Below are 19,529 nucleotides of genomic sequence, written 5' to 3' on the forward strand. Positions count from 1 at the left end.
CCAGGGAAGTATTCTACTTCTGAGCCCCATACCAGTCCCATGATAATGTCTTAAAGCTTAGAGTGCTCTGCCTACTTTATCCTATCTGTCATTCTGTGGTTTTCAGGTATGGGTTTTCTTGCCCGAGTCTCCTTTGCCCTGTGACCTTAAATGTCCTTTCTGAAAGCCAAGATTAGAATTTAAGGACATGATGGACAAACTTATTTGTAAGTAAGGCAAATTTTAAGCAGACAGTAGATGTATTCTTGGTTACTTTTCTCTTTACAAGGCCCATCACAGTAATATCCATCCAGAAAGGGAGTGGAGGACCTTTACAAGTCCAGTAACACTCAAAGCATGTGCTAGGGTGGCTGGAATGTTCTATATAAATGGAACAGTAACAGTGGCAGAGCTTCAAGCCCAGTCATTCAGCAATCTGACCTCTCCCCTTGGGGCTGCAATCCTCATGATCTTTAGTCACCTTCTTACTCCTCATTAGATTCTGTAGTCCCTGCCCAACTTCCTGATTTTTACCTTGCATGACATTCATTTAATGATTCATTTAAGGAATAAATATTCCATGAGTTCATATCTTCTCTCTGCCAGGCACAGTTACAGGCACTGAGGATGCAGCAAATAGAATTTTATGCCTTCATGGAGCAATTTCCATTCCAAGAAGAGGAGATGACTAGTAGTAAATTGTATAGGTGCTGTAGGCAGTAAGGGTTGTGGAACACAGTTCAACTCGTGCGTTCCCAGAGTGAAAAAGGAGGACATTACCTTACCGGTTTGAATGGGAGGAGATAAGAACAGACAGTTGCCCACAAGCAGCCTGCAAACGATTTCCACAGGATGCCTGGATGCCTTGCAGTCAACAAAGAAAGAATGCCCCTACGGTGTTATTTCTCCTGGTTAAGCTGAGAAACAATCAAGGTTGGAACCACAAGAGTATTTTATCTAGGGCTGGGCTGGTTTGACTTACATTTGGCAAACCTACTCTGGCTTCTGTGTGGAGGAGATGAGGCTCTGTGGGGAAGCATCCTGCTTGTCTGGGAATTCTTTCTGATTGGCATCAACAACTGCTCTCCTGAGGCTCATTTTTTCCTCTCTGATCCTGCCTTCCGTCCCATTTCCTTGATTCCTCTGCTCTTCACTTCTTACAGAATATGAAATGTCAAGGTGAGAAATAAGGACCCTAATTTGTTCAAGTGTATGTGCATGTAAATATGGAGAGATCACAGACAGTTAAACACGAAAGTACAAAGAGCCGATCCACTGGAGATTTTCTTCTTTGATGGGCCATGTGGATGGGATTTTAAAATGGTAGGAGCCTGCTGAGGGTTAGTAGCTTACATTACTTTGCTTCATTCTTGTCCTCAGAATGTTCGTCTTCGGTGGGTCCTCAACACAGTGGTGTACCAGTAATGACAAGCTTTCTGAAGGAGAAAAATAAGCCCTGGTGTGTAGAATTTGCTGGTTCCAGGAAATGTACCTTTCCACTCACAGCAGACTTTAAGCTGTCTGTGGTATGAGCTACCTAAATCCTCATGGATATCAGACTCAGACCTGCCATCTGCTAAACTTTTGCTTCTAGAATGTCACACTCCTTCACTGATCGCTCGCCTATTACAATGGCAAAAAGAAAATGGTGGCAATAACTATGGCTTGGTTAGTTATACTTTTGTGACAGATAGTGATTTGGCAAACTCCTTTCTTGTTTGTTAGCAATTGCATCACCTTCATTAAGATTATAACTGAGACTTTTTACGTTTATACACACATACACATGCTTCCATGCACATTTGGTATCGCTGGAATATTGAAATGTCCTAATAAAACCACACATTAAGTCAACAGGTATTTCTTTAAGACCTATAGCTTCTGCCCTGATTTGAGCATCACATAGTATATATATATATATCTCAAAACGTCACAAGCCATCTGTGCTGGGTAGCTTTATGTCAACTTGACAGAGCTAAAGTCATCTGTGAGGAGGAGCCTCAATTAAGAAAATGCTTCCATAACATCAAACTCTAGTCAAGCCTGTAGGCATTTTCTTAATACTGATTAATTGAGGAGGGCCCAGCCCTTGTGGGTGGTAATGTCTCTGAGCTGGTGGTCCTTGGTTTTCTAGGAAAGTAGTCTCAGCAAGCCGTCTAGAACAAGCCAGTAAGTAGTACCTTCTTCATGGCTTCAGTATCAGCTCCTACCTTCAGGTTTGTGCCCTGTTTGAATTCCTTTCTTGACTTCAGCGATGGTCTATGGTGTGGAGGTATTAGCCAAGTAACCCTTTCCTCCCCATCTTTTTTTTTTAGTCATGATATTTCATCATAGCAATAGAAACCATAATTAAGACAAGTTGGTGACAGGATAGTGGGGGATTGCTGTAGCGTGTTTTGAGGAAGATTTTGCAAGAGCTTTGGAACATTGACTAGAAAATCCATTGAGTTTTGAGAGCTCAGTAAACTGTTCTATAGGAGTTCGAAAGATAAAAATATTGAGAGCAATACAGATATCAGAAGCCTGGTTTTCGAAGTCTCAGAGGGAAGATTAAACTTTCTCAGGGCAAATTGTCATTTGGAACTAAGGTCTGGTGATTCTGGTTAGCTGAGGCTGAAGACCCAGCTGTCATTAACAAGTTACAAGAACTACTCAAGGGAACCTTTTGCTTTGCTGGGATACTTGATGCTGGTCAACTGGAGCTGGGAAATACTGGTGATTAAGACGAGACCAGCATCGATCAGGTGAAATCTTTTGGAGAGTGTTTCCTAGGAATCTTCATCAGAAGCTGTCCGAGGAGAGGTGGCCAAGGCTTTACCTGATGGTGGAAGGCACACTTGGTGGTGTAAGAGTCACTTGGGTATGTGTGTTCAAGGCATGGGGAGTCATGGAGAGCAGCGAAGGTTTGGCACTGTGAGAGGCCAGGAAAGGCTGTTGATGATGTTGCAGCCCCAGTAGCAGTTGCAGAGAAATCGAAGCTTGGCACCATGAAGAAAGTCTAAGTGATCTAGGTGATACTATTGACAAAAGTGTAGCCCACTTACAGCAGAAGACACCAGAATTCTAGGGATGCCAATGCCATGGGTACCCAAGACCTCCAAGGAGAGCAACAGGGTGGAGTGGAGCCAGCCTGAGCTTAGAAGACAAGTGTGTGTACTACAGAGGGCAAAGCTGGCGAAGTGACCAAAGCCTTTTAGAGGAGCCCAAAGGATCATGAGTGAATCCCAGACATCATACATTACAATATTCACGCTATTGGGAATTTGATTTTGCTTCTACCTGATTGTGCCTGTGCTCTGGATCTTCCCTCAAAAGTAAGAACATATTTAATTTTTATAGGAACCCACAGTTGATCTATTTTTGAATTTTGAAAAAAAAGATTTTGGATTTTTTTCTGTAGTTGGATATTTTAAAGGGACTGAACTTTTAATGTTTCAATTTGTAAAGGGTAGGGTACCATTAAAATTATTTCTGTTTTTAATGTGAGATCTTGGGGATGAATGAGAAAGGAAAGTGAGGTGTTTGTGTGTCAAGTTAACAAGGTGTTAATTGTGTTAGTTTTATGTCAACTTGACACAAGCTAAAGTCATCAGAGAAGAGGGAACCTCAATTAAGAAAATGCTTTTATAAGATTAGATTATAGGCGATCCCATACGATATTTCCATAATTACCGATTGATACAGGTGGCTCACCTCACTTATGCTGGTGCCTCCTGTCGGCTGGTGGTCATGGGTTCTATAGGAAAGCAGGCTAAGCAAGCCAGTTAATGGCTTTTGCATTCGCTCCTGCCTGCAGGTTCGTATCTTGTTTGTAGTTCCTGTCCTGACTTACTTCAGTAATGGACTATGATGTGGAAGTGTGAGTTAAATAAACTCTTTCCTCTCCTATGACCTATTTACCATGGTGTTTCATTGCGGCATAGAAACCTAAGCTAAGACAGCAATATATATGCAGATTGATAGGTAGGTAGATAGATTTTTGTATCAATGTTTTATTCATAAAATCACGACCTATTGAATGCAAGGAATTAGCCTTAGCTCCAAGGCAGATGGAGTCCCAACATCCTTGCTTACAGAAAATGTATGTTATACAAGATGATGCGGGGAGGAGTCATGGGGAGCATATGAACTAAATGTAAGGGTAGTTTTAGGTAGTTGAGGACAGAGTTACTAGCAGAGCACAGCCAAGAGGGAACCTACTTTGCATTATATATTCAAGTATTCAAGAATTCTCAGATTGACATTTTAGGTGAGTTGGTGTTTATAAGAAGTCACCTAGGGAGCTGGAGAGATGGCTCAGTGCTTAAGAGCACCGACTGCTCTTCCTGAGGTCCTGAGTTCAAATCCCAGCAACCACATGGTGGCTCACAGACATCTGTAATGAGATCTGATGCCCTCTTCTGGTGTGTCTGAAGACAGCTACAGTGTACTTATATATAATAAATAAATAAATAAATAAATAAATAAATCTTTAAAAAAAAACAAATCACCTAGGGAAAAGTCTGAAACAAGCATTCGGTACACATGGAACAGTAAATATAAAATTGTTAGTTGAGAACTACCATGGTAGTTTTGAGAAATAGAAAAAAGATCCATGGGAAAGCTTCCGACAGTAGAGAATTATTTTTCCTCCTATCAGGGTCATAACCATTTACTGCATCATGGGATGTCTTAGAGTCATGGTGAAAGTTCGCATAACACTTGAAAGTCCATCAGAGAGCATTCTGAGGACATTGAGTAAAAGAGAGTGATCTAATTTACAACTTCTCAACTCCCTGTATTTTCTGAAAGAGTAGATTGTGTATGTCTAGACAGGCAAGAGACTAGGTAGGAGACTAGGCAGGAAATTGTGGGTATGATCAGGATGGAAGATGATGGGACTAGATTGCAGCAGGAAACTGGAACAGAGGGAGATGCTTATGGGTTCAGAAAATATGGAAGTAGAGCCATTGAGATTTCTGGTGAGTTGTGGGAAGGGAGGAAGAAATGTCTTCAGATTAAACTACCCGAATAGGAAGGACAGAAGAAGGTAGCTTCACACACATTCTGCTATCTCTACAGTACCGGCCTTCCCCATAAAAAGGCTCTTTCCTTCTCTTTCGTCTCTCTCAGCACACAGTCAAATATTTAAGACCTATTGCCAATTGACCCATCTAGATCCATTGTGGACTGTAAAATGCCATCCGGGGAGTGATGTTGGGTAGGAAATTGGAGAATTGGAAATGAATTTCACATGCTGGGCATCCAACTAGTCATAGCCATTTGAAAGTCATTAGCATATTGGCCACTGCTCAGGCTAGTGGTTCAGACAAGATTCTCATGGAAGGAACTAGTGTGAGATTATGAGGAGCTCCCACCAGTAAGTGAAGGAGAAGACTCAGAAAAGAAGGCTGTGAAAGACTCATGATGTATGTGTGCGAATGACTCATCTATGGTGTAGTTCTGAGGAGGAGAGGCCCTTAGGTTATGGTGATTATCTGGATGTTGGTGGTAGGCAAGTCCAAAGAGGGTAGAGAACAAACCCTGAAGACTCTTGGAACTGGTCATTGGTGGCCTGAATTAGAGTTATTACAATGGTAGAAGAACCAGGCTAGAGGGAGAGATGAGAAAAATGAGGCAAAAAGAAGCAGTCAGTTTCCATCATTTGTGGTTTTCTATTAAATCATCACAAACATTCTAGTAGTGAACTCAAGCCCATTGTTCCTATTGAAAATATGTTGTCAATTCCTGTAAGCTTCGGGCTGTTCATCATCTTGTATGTATTTCTGCTTAAAGACATTTCATTGAATACACTGTTGATTCACCAGCATTTAGCCCATACCCAGTCCTACCATAATATAACTCTTGTCTCTACAATGCTTTTGTCTGTTTTCTCTGTAAGTCAAAGCTCAGATTCTGTGCACTGAGATACGAGATGGGATTGTATCACTATGCATAGGGCTGGCTTTAAAAATGACAACACTGGTATCAAGCATAAACCTAGGACCACTGTGGCACTAAAGTCACTCTGAAAACAATGTCTATTTATAGTCCAGGAGCTGAAGCATGAAGTCTAATGTCTCCTTTTTGGACCTCATCTGGGAACCTTCATTCCAAGTGACTCACGTATTTTTATGCCTTGTGAAAATTTACAAGTGACGGGAGAGGATTTTTGAACATTGTTTTTGAGGTCGCAAAGATTTTAACAAGTGAATGGAGTCCATTAATGACATCTATGAGTGCCCAACTATAGGCAATTGTTTGAGATGTTATAAGGTTGATGTGGTGATGGGCATCATATTTAGTTTTCTCTTAATATTACACAGGATACTCATGTATTTTTTGCAATGAGAAATCTGGTCTTATGTAGTGAGAAAGTGGATTGCTTTCAAAGGAAAACTTTCAATGAGATGAGAAGTAGAGTGTGCAGGGCACTGGCTAGAGGGGCCTCCTGTGATAAGAGTGGAGTGGGTTAGCTCATTGGGTGATCCACTTGGGACTTGTAAGTAATGTCCTCATGTAACATTTTATATTATTCCTATGGGCTTAGTGCATTTCCTAGTAAATTAATTTCTGGGCATGATATAATTTTAATGTCTGGAATAGATTTTTCCTTATTACTACACTTTATAAATGCTTACTGCAGGCATTGTGACAGATAGTGATTTGGGCATACTTATTTTATATAAAATCACTTTATTGACCTCTTAGCAGATTTTAATAATGTTTAAAGGAGGCTTGCATTTTTTCAGGAAGGCAGTTATATTTTTAGCAAGCGGCAGATGTATCTCCCTTTGTTCTTTCAGTGTTTGTTTGAATCTCTAGAACAACATTCTACATCACGTTCTTGTTCCTATGTTTATAGAATTGCACTGTGCTTCAAACTTAATGTGAAATCTCACTAGTTTTTGCTGTAACATTAATCTCCAGGGAGTTGATTTTTTTTCTGTTTACCTGAAACTTCCCTCCCCCATCCTACCTTCCTCTTCTGTCCTTTAACTATCCTTCCCAATTCCACCTCCATTTGCTCTTAATTTTGAAAAAGGTTTCCAGTGTCATTGCAAATTTCTTCTTTATATAATAATTTTAATCGTTGATGTGTGTGAGCGGTGTGGGTATGTACATGTGACTGCTCGGGGAGACCACTGGCCATCAGATATCCCTACAGAAGGAGTTAATAGGTGGTTGATAGCTGCCTAATGTGGGTGCTGGGAACTGAACTCAGCCTCTGCAAGAGCTGCATGCTGTCTTAACTGCTGTGGTACAATTCCGGCCCTCCTTTAATAATTTCAGATAACGACTTATCCTTGTTATATTCTAGATCCTTAACATCTTGTATGGTGTGTGCATAAACTCTGCTTGGGAACAGTATAATTTTTATTATGCTATTTGATTTTTATCCCTGCTTTGCAGCATACTATTTGATAAAAGTACTCAAAAGGCTTTTCTAATTAGGCTTCATAGTAAGGCAGCCTTACTAACAAATTTGAAAGGTTTTTCTCTCTCCTTTCTCTAAAAGACCATTCGTTTGAATGCATTTAGATTCTTCCAAATATTTGTTTGGGTATGTGCTAACTTACATATGTATTCAACATATTCCTGAATATATATATATATATATATGTGTGTGTGTGTATATATGATATATATACATAATATACATATATATGCTTATCATGCCTATATCTGCTCATCTATCTATGTGTCTACCAACTACAGCTGCAATCTCACCTGTAGTAATATCACTTCTTTCCCTCAGTACATGGCTTCCTCCAAATTAAAAAAAAAAGATTTATTTTATTTTATGCATATGAACACTTTGCCTATACATGTGTTTGTGTATGCATAACATGAATGCCTGGTTCCTAAGAGGGTCATAAGAAGACATTGGATCTCCTATATGAGTTATGGACGATTGGGAGCCACCACATGCATGCTGTGAACCAGAACTGCATACTCTGGACAAGGGACAAGCGCTCTTAACTACAGAGCCTTCTCCCCAGCCTCCTCCTCTCTAAATTCTGCCAGTCTTTTAGGTGTGAACTGATGTTTCAGCTTTATTCATGGTTCATTTGCTTTCAAATGCTTCAAATCTTTCAAATATTTTTTGTTAAATTCTCCACTTAAATTCTCCCCTCAAATTTCCTCTGTCTTGGGGTGGAGGGCTGGTGTTTGAGACAAAGTCTAATGTAATTATTTGGCAATGGCTGGCATTGAACTTCTGAGCCCCTCTCCTCTGCCTCCTGAGAGCTGGGATTATAGGTATACAGCAGCACTTTTCTTCTGTGCATACATTTTTATTCTATTCAAAATCCCAGTCTTCCCTGGCTTTGGATACTTAAAATATCTCTTCAATATCCATTTATTGTATTTGTCATCATCTTTGTCAGAATCATTTTTAGTAATGATATACATAGGTTCATGATTTTTTTTTGTGTAACATTTTGAGCTTTCTGCAGGAACTCTCCTCTACCTTCATTATAGTATCTTTCATGCTTTATCCTAGGAAGCCCCCCATGTTGCCCTTTTCTTTCTTCTCTTTGGTCTATCACATCCATATCCTGATGCTGGAGCTATGCAGACTTCAAGTTTTCCTTTTCTACACGAGCTGGTCTTATGATACCACCCTCTTGCCCTGCTTATGGGTCTGGTTCCTGATTTCATTTTTGATAGGGTAGGGCCATTTTTATTTACTTTAGCATGAGACAATGGACAGGAGGGGCTAGAAGCCTTTCAAAACCTACCATTGCCATTCCACAGCTGCCCTCCACCCCAGACTGCTGACCAATCCTAGAAGCTGAGCTACTTGTTAAAGGTATCACACACACTCTAGGAGTTTTTTGCCTTTTTTTTTTTTTTTTTTTTTTTTGCTGTGGTCCTGTTGTATGTGTAATCTATTCTTTCTTCTATAGCTGAGTTTTCTTGCAGTATATGGTAGAAAGGAACAGGGTTGGAGCCCTAATTAAAGCATCTAATTAAAGCATCCAGGGATGAACTTTCTTATTGGTAAAATGACTTTGGGATATTAGAATTCCCTTTCACTTCTTCATACCATCAAATATTTCCACCCTCGCCACTGACCACCATTGACATCATCGTTTAACATGTCTGTGCTGCTCTCCTCTTCCTGACTGCATGCCACACGTCGTGAAGTGGTGGCTGAGCTTCATGGCTTCCTGTGCTTTCCCACAAGCACCATGCTCGTTTTGAATTCACTGCCTTCCCCCTTATGCAGCGCACCTCAGTTTATAGCTATTTGCTTTGTCCCAGTTGTGGTGTCTCTGTGCTCTCAACCTCTACTTTATGGATGTGTCTATACACTTGTCTCTTGTACAGACTCCTGTCCATAACCAACAGGTCTGACCTCAGCCCAACTTCTTTTTTTCCCTAGAAATCCTGTTATTTTTTCTACTTTCCCCTTAGTTTGGTGAACCTGTATTAGTCCGGGTTCCCTAGTGGAACAGAACAGAGTATCCTGTTGTATAAGTGGATTCATTGGACTGGCTTATACAGCAGGAGGCTGGGAGCAGAGCAGTAGGCTTCTGCACTCTACAGACACAGGACTTCCAAAGCTGCTCAGTTACAGCAGCTGGAGGCCTCAACAGTTTCCTTCTGATGCTAAAGTCTGGAAACTCTCTGGAGAGTTGCTGGCATTGAGTTCACATTGAAAGCTGAAGAAGCAGGCTGCAGCAATATGAGTATTCTCTTTGGAAGAATGAAGCTTGTCCACACTGGCTGGCTTTCTCTTCTTCCACCTGGGCTCTTAGCCCATTGCAAAGTGCTCATGTAACCAAGACAGTCATTGCCCCTCAGATACTGCCACATGTCCCCTGGAAATGCCCCACAGACACACTCAGACATGTACTTTACTAGCCCAGCCAAGTTGAAACTCAAGACCGAGCATCACAGAGGCCCATCTCCTTAGGCAATTAATAATGGGCATTTAGTTTGCTTAAAGATTAAATATTCTGTTCTGGATAGTGCTTTACTTAACATCCTTTTCCTGTGTCCCATGCCAGCCATTTGAAATTTCAATTACTACTGAAAGCTTAACTCAGACAGGCCACAGCTATGGGCACTTGTTATAGTCCAAGCTTCTTTTCCATCTGCAATGGAAATTTTAAATAAACAGTGTATTTTGGCATTGACTTAAGGGACATACTTTTTGTGGACCCCTAAAAAAATAAAATATTTCCTTTGAGTGGGTAAAGCTTGTGCTACTTACTAATTGAGTGTGTAGCCACATTTCATCATTTTTGGTGTTGATGAGTTGTGTATGGGGGGTGGGAAAGGGCTATGATATAGTGAAACGTCCTTGGTCTCTGGTCTTGGAGAACGGAGACCAGTGGTCAGTAGTGTCCCTTCTCTGAGCTTCATCACTACCTCCTCTAAAATGAGGTTAGAATCTCATTTTCCCAAGATCCATTAATGTTTAACTTAGGCCATGTTGGATTAGCATGGAATCACTTAAGAAGGGCAGCCTTGTGCACTTTTTGCATATAGAAACTGCTCAATGGGTGCTTCTAGAACTGAATCAGCTTTAGGAGGAATCTTAGTCTCAAGTAAGTGCCACACTTCACGTCCATACATCTTAACAAAAGCACTCAGTACTAGAGAGCTACGTGTGTAAATACTGACCACTGTTCTTTTCACCAGTGTGTTGGAAGACCGGGGTGGATCCCTATACGTGTGTATGCAAAATCTCTGTATTCTTCATACTAGGACATGTGAGAAATTTCTCAGCAAGGTGCAGTGGTTCATGCTTTCTGTTCCCAGCCTAAGCAGGTCATGTTGGTCCAAATGCTTCCATCCTGCCATTACATTATCTACAGAACAAGCTCCATGCTAGATGGCAATGGTTCTAAAGAGACAAATGTAGTGTTGACCTCAAAACAGCAATGTCAGATACTGGAGAAGTTGGGAAAGGTGCAGAGCTGTGCAGGACAGCAAGTTACAAATGCAGTGTTAGCCTTGAAACAGCAATGTTAGATACTGGAGAAGTTGGGATTGGTGCAGAACTGTGCAGAAGAGCAAGTTACAAAAAACAGAGAAATGAACAAACAAACAAACAAAATGACTTCAGAGGAAGGAATTGATGGTGGAGAAATGGCCAGCAAGTATATCATTGGTGACATGGACTTTGTAGACAATGCCTGGAATTTTATACCTATGAAGTGAGATTGTATTGGAACGGACAAATTGAAGACTCCTAAGTTACATCCACGACAGGGGTTGGGGTAGGGTAGCCATTCAGCAGGCAGCAGTCCACAGAGAGCACCAGAGCCACCCCAGTTACAGCCACCTGCTGGGGACATCTCTCTAGAGCTCAGAAAAGCAGAAGGCAGGGAGTGCAAGGTGCCTTTTAGATGTTTTTGTGGCTGATGGGGGACAGAAAGTCCTGATTGTTTGGGTCAGCCCACACAAACCAAGCTAAGGCCATCATTTGACCTTCAGTTCCACCTGTAATGTGAAGACAACGATAACAGTGTCCACTTTCTAGCATCAGAACAGATCAGCAGAATTAACCCCAGGGCTAAACGCAGACAACATATCAGTCAGTCAGCTTCAGCCAGCTGAAAATACAAGTGGTTGGGCCTGAGAGCAAATGATCAAAGGCAGGGAGGGAAGGGCTGGATGCTTGCCCACACCTGTTCTAAAGTGTCCTGCGTCCCACTATAGAGGTTAAGTGTGCAAACAGTGCTCAAGTCAGAAAAGTCCCCTTTGAGATCGCCCCCACCTTAATTTTGAAATGAAAGTGGCAGAATATATATGTATATATACACATACATGTATATATTTATATACATGTATGTGTATATATACATATATGTATATACGTGTATATATGTATATGTGTATATATGTGTGTATATGTATATATGTGTATATATGTATATATGTGTATATATGTATATATGTGTATATATGTATATATGTGTATATATATGTATATGTGTATATATGTATATATATGTATATATGTGTATACACACATACATACATGTATGTATGTTCTGGCCAGGTCATTGCACTAGAGACTAGAGATGAGATGACCAGGGTGGCTTTGGACATGGGGTATGACATGGTAAGGTAAACCTATATCAGCCCACAGATTGCATTCATTTAGTGGGCATGTGCAATCCATGTGTGTGTGTGTGTGTATGTGTGTGTGTGTGCGTGTGTGTGTGTGTGTGTGTGTGTGTGCATGTGATCTCAGTGTGTGACAATCTTCCAGGCCATACTGAGTAGTCTGACGTTAATGGTTATCGTGTGACCCTGAGTTGTGGCAAAACCCTGGAGAGCATTCACTTTTTTCTTTGAGCTTCCGGGGAAACTCCTCAGGCCCTGTTTTTCGGGGGCCACATCTGCACACAGCACCGTGTGTAGGTGAAAGTTCCGGTCCTCACACTAACACATGTGAAATGGGATTACTCAACTGCAGGTGTACCCCGTGCAGTTACTCTCCTCTGACTGTGCTGCTGTGTGTGATCCTGGTTGTGTGACGCTCCTGAGTGTGAGTGCACATTTACTCTGCCTGTGAGGCCTGGGGCTGAGGAAGGAGTGTGAAGAGTCTGCTGAGGCCCGCTGTCCTAATCCTGCTGCTGCGGCCTGAGTGCAGTAGTGGTCACGGCGTGTGAGATTACCTGCTAGTGCTTGGGAATGACGTGCCTAGGCTCTGCTTGCTGATCCAAGGCTCAGGCACAGGATGCAGTTGCGTTTCCCCAGTGGTTCAGGTGCCAGTAGTTCATGAAACAGGAGAGAAAGGAGAATTTGCTGAGCATTTGCTGCAGGCCAAGCACCATGCTCGGTTCTGTTATTTTATTCAATTCTTTGCATTCTTTACAGTGACTGCTACAGTTACTGTTTTACAGATTTCTTTAAAAGCTCTAAAACAACCTGAGGCATAGGCAGGGTAAGCGATTTGCCCAAGATAACACTGCTACAAAGTGACAACCCGGGATCAATTAAGATGGGGTGACTTCTTTTCCCTTAACTCTAGCATCTCAGGTGCCATAGCCCCAGGGGGTGTTCATCAGACAGCAGGCACGCAGAGAAAAAAAAATAATAGAAAAAGAAAAATGGTTACAACACGTGCTCTCAAGAAACCCAGACTCTAATACCGAAGGCTGCTCAGAAGCAAGTGTTAAATGAGGAAACATGTAATTGAAATGTCAGAATACTGCATCAAATGGAAACTCGAGGCAAGAAATTATTTTTTGCAGTTTGTCTAGAGTTTTAAGTTAGGCCGGATGGCCTTTTGATAGAAGTATAGCCTGGACACCAATTATAGGTCTGTCATTTGTCTTCTGCAAGTTCTAAAAGACAGGTGGCTTGAGAGATACAGAGACACCACAGGCTCCCAAGCCTGGTGACCTCAGAACACTAAGGCCTTTCACCCACGGTTAAACTTATTCTGCACTAACCCAGACCTTGATGGAATCCGGGAGGGAGGAGGCAGCTGCGGGAGACTGTGCATACAAGGGTGGGGGTTGCCCATATCAGATGGCCGTTCCTCCATTTTCTGCTCTTTCCAAGTCTTCGAAGCTAGAGCAGTCTCCAGGTGTACCAGGATCCTGTCCCTTAGACCTCTCTACCCTGGCCTAGGCAGATTTGCCCCCTTTCAAGTGAATGCAAACCCAAACGAAATCTATAATTATCATTCCTAATTCCACTTAATTAGTCACAAGCCAGCAGCCAAATCTGCTTTCTCATAATTATCTGATAAGCAGTAAGCACATCTCATAGATTATAATTAACACTACTTAATTAAAATCTAATATACACACACCCTTTCCTCAAAATACATCTAATTGGGTTCATAACAGTGGTAGATAAAAATTTCCTCTTCTGTTACCCCTCCCTAAGGATTTCAAATTCCTACTGTCTCTTCATTGAGTCTCTCAGAAAAGCAGCAGTGAGGAGCAGATACCTTAGCCTGGTGCCCCCCCCATCCCACCTTTTTAGAAAAGGTGCATATTTTTCTCAGGAACCCTTGAAAGTCTCTATTCTTTCCCTTTCTTGAAGGACCACCCATTAACTAAGAAATGTCCCCTAGACGCCATGTCACTGATTTATACTTTGTACCAGGGAAGTACCAGGTCCCAATCTAAGTTTATCTATACCAGTGGTTCTCAACCTCCCTATTACTGCAACCCTCTGATACAGTTCCTCATGTTGGGGTTGACCCAACATAAAATTATTTTCATTGCTACTTCATAATGATAATTTTGCTACTGGTAGGAATCAGAATATAACTTATCTGTGTTTTCTGGTGGTCTTAGATGACCCCTATGAAAGGGTCACTTGACTTCTAAAAGGTCATGATCCAAAGGTTGAGAATCCCTGATCTATCTATTACTATAGACAAAGTTGAGAAGACCTTATCTGTGTTTCCTTCAGCATCACATACACTAAATTTGAGAAGACTTTTGTACTTATTTTCAAAAGAACACATGGCAAAAAAAGAAAGAAAGAAAAACAAAAAGTGTCCCATGCTGTTTATAACCAGGGAAATTAAAATCCAACCCAAAATGTGACCTCACAAGTCAGTGCTAATGAGGATGCTGAGGAAGTGGGGGGGATATGTTCTTTTGTTTCCAGTACAAATCACTACAGACATTATGGAGAATATTTCAGAAATTCCTCCAAAACCAAGACAGAGCAGCACATGATCCAACCATTCATTGTCTGCTAGGTATATAGCCAACTGAAAGAGAGATTAGTTTATCCAAGAGACTCATGTACTTCATGCATTTGCAGTGTCTGTCACTATGGTGGAGGAATCAACATGTGAATTTAATGTTGTATGAATGGGTAAAGAAATTATGTGTGTTACACACACACACAGACACACACACACACACACACACACACACAGAGAGAGAGAGAGAGAGGGGGGGATAAGATATTATTCAGGCATTGAAATTCCAAAATCCTGAATTTAGGGCAAAAGGATGACCCTGGAGGTCAGGAAGTGAAAATTCAGAAGGTATCCAGTTCTACTTGTCATCAGCATCTTTTTTCATTTTTAAAGAATGGCTGTTCTGTACTTTCTACCCTCTGCCTTTCCTGGCTGGCTGAGGATCGCACATGTGATGTTCTTTTCCTGGGCAGGGGGAACTCCCTGGCATTATTAGAAGCTAGACTGGGCCCATCTTGAAGATACAAAGACTCTGCTCCTCATGACGTTGTTAGTTGCCCATTCCTCAGAGATGGGCTCAGAGATTAGGTTCAACAAACCAAAGACACTTTTGCCTAGTGTCCTTTTACAGCTGGTGTTATGCCAAACCGATAACCTGTGCTGGTTCATCCTGTGCCAAAGTGAGGGGTGAGTGGAAAAGCAAGGAAGAATGATTATAACAGAGGAGGGGCTAGGACTCAGTTCATGTAGGGGTGCCCTTGACTGGCCTAACATCTCTAGATGCTTGTGAATGGCTGGGATTTTCCAGACCCAGGGAGAGTTACACAAGAATCCTGGTTATTCAGTGAGGAGCCTGTTACATAACGTCAGAGCTCCTGATAAGAGAGGGTTGTTTGTCTCTCTCCCTGATATCTAGTCTAGTGCTTGAAGAAGGATTGAGTCAATACATGGTTTCTTTATTAATAATGTAATTTGTGGATTGCTTGGTTCTTTTCAGGCTATGACATAATACACTGGGGAAATCAGCTTGAGCTGAGGTGAAGCGAGGGCTAGGACATAAGCATTCTCCCTGAGACTCTCATTGCTTGCCCTGAATTGGGCTTCTTGGTGGCAGGATGTTACTAATGCTTACCACCTCAAAGTCAGGTGGGCATAATTATGTTCATAGCTGCAGAACACCGAGCACATGCCCAGGGCCTATGCAAGGTAGTCCTGCTGAATAAATAAACAAGAAGAAGGCAAAGTCATCACTGGTCATTGCTGTCCAGAGAGAACATTTGTAACAAACTGTGAGACTGGGTGTTGTGCCTCCCTTCTGGTATCATTTTGCATCAAGAAAATCAACTACCTAACCCTGATCTGAGCAGATACTGTCTATTTAGGTTTGTCTGGGGTCTTTGGTCTTTCTCCTTTCTTTTAGCCACTTTATTCCTTTTGTGTCCCTATGAAGCCATTGTAGCAGTCATTGGGAGAAGAGTCAGATGTTGAGCTATCAAGGGAGTATAGCAACAATAACAACAACAACAAAACCCCAAAACAAACAAACAAACAAACAAACAAACAAACAAAAAACAACCCTAGGAATTTTTTTCTAGCCAATTGCCATTGTCCTTCAAATATTTTAGGTTCTTGTTTAGGTTCTTTTTCCAACACAGATTGGACCTTTGCATTTCTCTGCCATAGCTGCACAACATCTCCACCAGTGGGAATGAACCCAGGGAGGATGCTTAGCTTGTTCTGTTCTTTCACTGAGGGTGCCTTGGTCACCTAATCCTCTTCCTGTGCTGGGCTTTCTATAGTATGTTGGATTGAATAAATTATACTTTCAAAGGTTAAGACAGGATTTCTGCAGTTAATTCTTTTGCTGATTTGTCCATTATTTTCTGAACCTAGGGAAAAGGAGTGAAAGCTGAGGTTGAGGGGGCAATGAGCTTTCCTTTGTATCTACCTCCATGAATATGCTAGTAAGGTGATACACAAACTTGAATCCTGCCTGCTCTTGCTTCCTCAACAGCACAGAGAAGATTCGTTTTGTTTGGTGCTGCTGGCTCTGAAAGTTTCTAAGCACAGGATAGTTATTGTAGGTTCGTTTATCTGCCTGTGTTATTTAAGGCAAGATGGGGGGAAGGAAGAAAAAACAGATGGCTAGAGGAGGAAGTGGGTGAAAAGATGGTGAAAGCAAAGGAACCAGAGTGGTCAGGGACACCATGAGTACATGGGACACACCACAAAAACATGTCCAACGGAATCAACTGCCCAGAACTCGTGGGTGAATTACAGAGATCAGGGAGCTTGGAGGGGTCTGACCTAGGTTCTCTTCTAAGTAGTTTGGTATTTTTGTAGGAGTTCTAACAATGGGAGGGGGCTGTCCCTAACTCTTTTGCCTACTTGTAGAACCCCTTTTCTCTTCCTGGGTTGCTTTATCCAGTCTTGATAATCACATAAGGACCTGGTCTTGTTTTAGCTTGTTATGCTGTGTTTAGTTGATGTCCCTGGGAGGTCTGCTCTTTTGTGAGAGGATGTGGAGGGACTGTGGATCGGGGGGGGGAGGAGAAGCAAGGTAAGGGGTGTGAGAGAGACAGGGGGAGGGAAGGGAGAGGAAACTATGGAGATGTAAGATATGAGAGAATTTAAAAAAAAAGGTGAAATCAGACATTTCCCTCCTGAGGTCTGCAGAATCTATTAGAGAACCTGCTGTATTCTCTTGCATGGGGTACCAAGAGACAGAATAAACAGAGAACAACAATACCAACAACTAAAAGCCAAAGGACCATTTCTGAAACATCCACTCACACGGCAATCCTACTATTCAAAGTACTAGGATGTCTGTTAACATATTTGGATAGTGGACAAGGGTAGGCTGGGGAATGAAGCAGAATGCCCCAGGGAGCATCAGTAACTTTGTAGATAGTCATGCAGTCTTGGATTTTTGTTAGGAGCATTAGCTCCTGCACACCATTAAGACCCAGATGCCTCCATCCCCTTCTCTGTGACGTGGTTTCTGAAGGAAGCACATGCCCAATATGTAGCCTTAAATCCAAAGCTCCAGCACCATGGAGACCTACCTCCTTTTATCTTTAGTATCTTTCCATTTGACCTTCCTGCTATAATGAGTCTGCAAGAAATGTACTCAGGCCAAGTCTCAAGGCAACTGGAGAGTGTGAGGGTTCTGGGTGTTTACAACCAATTGGCTTTTGACTTTGATGTCCTGAAAGGAATTCATGGTTGTATGGGTCCACGACCAATCATGGAGCAGAGTTTGGAGAGACAGGAAAAGCTTCAGCTCAGTATTGTTCCCAAAAGCCATGATATGAAATTAAGATAGAAAATGAGTCTGAAGATTACTCATCTCATCCACATCCCGCCCTGTGGACATCTGTCATCAAATTCTATCATCTCGGTCTCTTGAGTATTTTCAGAAGCTTTTCCATTTCTCTCCCTACTGACAGCCGCAAGCTCAGCTCTTCATTACCCATGATGCCTTCTGTAGCTGTACGTAACCTTAATCAGCATGGCACTCATCATTTAGTGGTGGCTGTCTTGGCATGAGAAGCCAGGCCTGACTCTCTCTTTCCTGTTATCCTTCAAGCAAGACTCTCAGTTGCCTATAAGAAAAAAGAGTATATATTGCATCTCGTGGCCCTTGTCTGGCCACTGCCCCATACACAGCACTATTTATCATCAGCTCCTGCCTATCTCAAAAACACTGTAGCAGACTGAGCTCCTTGTGACTCAGCACTGCGTGCACACTTTTTCTCTCTCTTTTTCCATCCCTATGTCTTCATTCTCCCATCTCTTCTTTCTGGTCCTCACCTCAGGGAGGCCTCCTATCTTGTTTAGAGCTTCGAGCCTTAGCCAAGCAGAGATATTCTGTCTGTGCCTTAACCAGTTCTGAAATGCACACGCAACTGTGCCACGATGTGTTTCTGATGCCTTCTTTATTGCGATAAAATCTATGCCCATCTAGACCACTTAGTGATTATTAACAATAGCTAGAATAATAAATAGTTGGCACCTTTACATGCTTACTTTAGTGGTAGGTGGATCTTATGGAAGAAGAGAAACAACTAGCAGCCCCGGATGTTCTCACCCATGCACAGTCTGTTTACTTTCCTATCTATCCTTAGTTACCTTGGCCAGATGCATGTACAAGGCACCCCATGTATAGGGAGAGACTTGAAAATTAAGAACCCCCAGCAACAACAGATCAGTCTTTACATTAAAAATGTAGCCCTTATCATGAGAAGACAGAGGCAAATGTATGTATTAAGTGGGTAGATGAAAGCAAGTAGAAGAGAGAAAACAGAATGTGGAGACAAGTGTTAGTGTGGAGGAGGACTCCTTTGCACTGTTCCTAGTGAGTACTGAGAGCCTAGCCTACCTTGTAGTAGCTCAGCCCATTGCTAAGCTTTAGTCACCCATAACAAATATCATACCCTTAGAAAGTTCCCCTTTCTCAAATACTGAGCTATGCACTTAGACATTTGACTTGTGAATTTGCAGAGCATCTCTTCCTTATTTTTCTGGCTATCTTTACCTAGCTAGTTCTTAAAAACCAGCCTTCCCCACCCCCTTCAGCCTGCAGAGTTTATATATAGTGACTACAAAGTTATTTGTAGAGATGGGCCAATGACTCATGTGTGGCCAGTGGAAACAGCAGTTTCTTCTCTGTACTATTCAGGTAGACCCCCAAATGATGACTCCCCTCTCTTTGACTCTGCTGAAATAACCCCGTTCACCAACCTCCTCCTACTTCCTTGTCAATCTTTAAGTCCTAGACTCAGCAATCCCACTTTTCAAAGGAGGTGAAATTATTTAAAACCACAGGCAACTCTAAAGTCAGCAAACCTATTTAGCATCCCAATTCAAAAGTAAGATTGAACATACATTTTAGCAGGGACTTGGATGCTGCAGAAGAGAGCTAGTATTT

The 19,529-nt window shown here is 41.9% G+C and overlaps 1 protein-coding gene across 2 annotated transcripts in view; it reads left to right on the forward strand.

Annotated features, from left to right (window-relative positions):
• The window catches only part of Opcml (opioid binding protein/cell adhesion molecule like), a 1,104,634-nt gene that overhangs the window by 40,519 nt on the left and 1,044,586 nt on the right, over nucleotides 1-19,529 (forward strand). The window lies entirely within an intron of this gene.

The sequence above is a fragment of the Rattus rattus genome, chromosome 8 (assembly GCF_011064425.1).
Source record: "Rattus rattus isolate New Zealand chromosome 8, Rrattus_CSIRO_v1, whole genome shotgun sequence".
Taxonomy (NCBI): domain Eukaryota; kingdom Metazoa; phylum Chordata; class Mammalia; order Rodentia; family Muridae; genus Rattus; species Rattus rattus.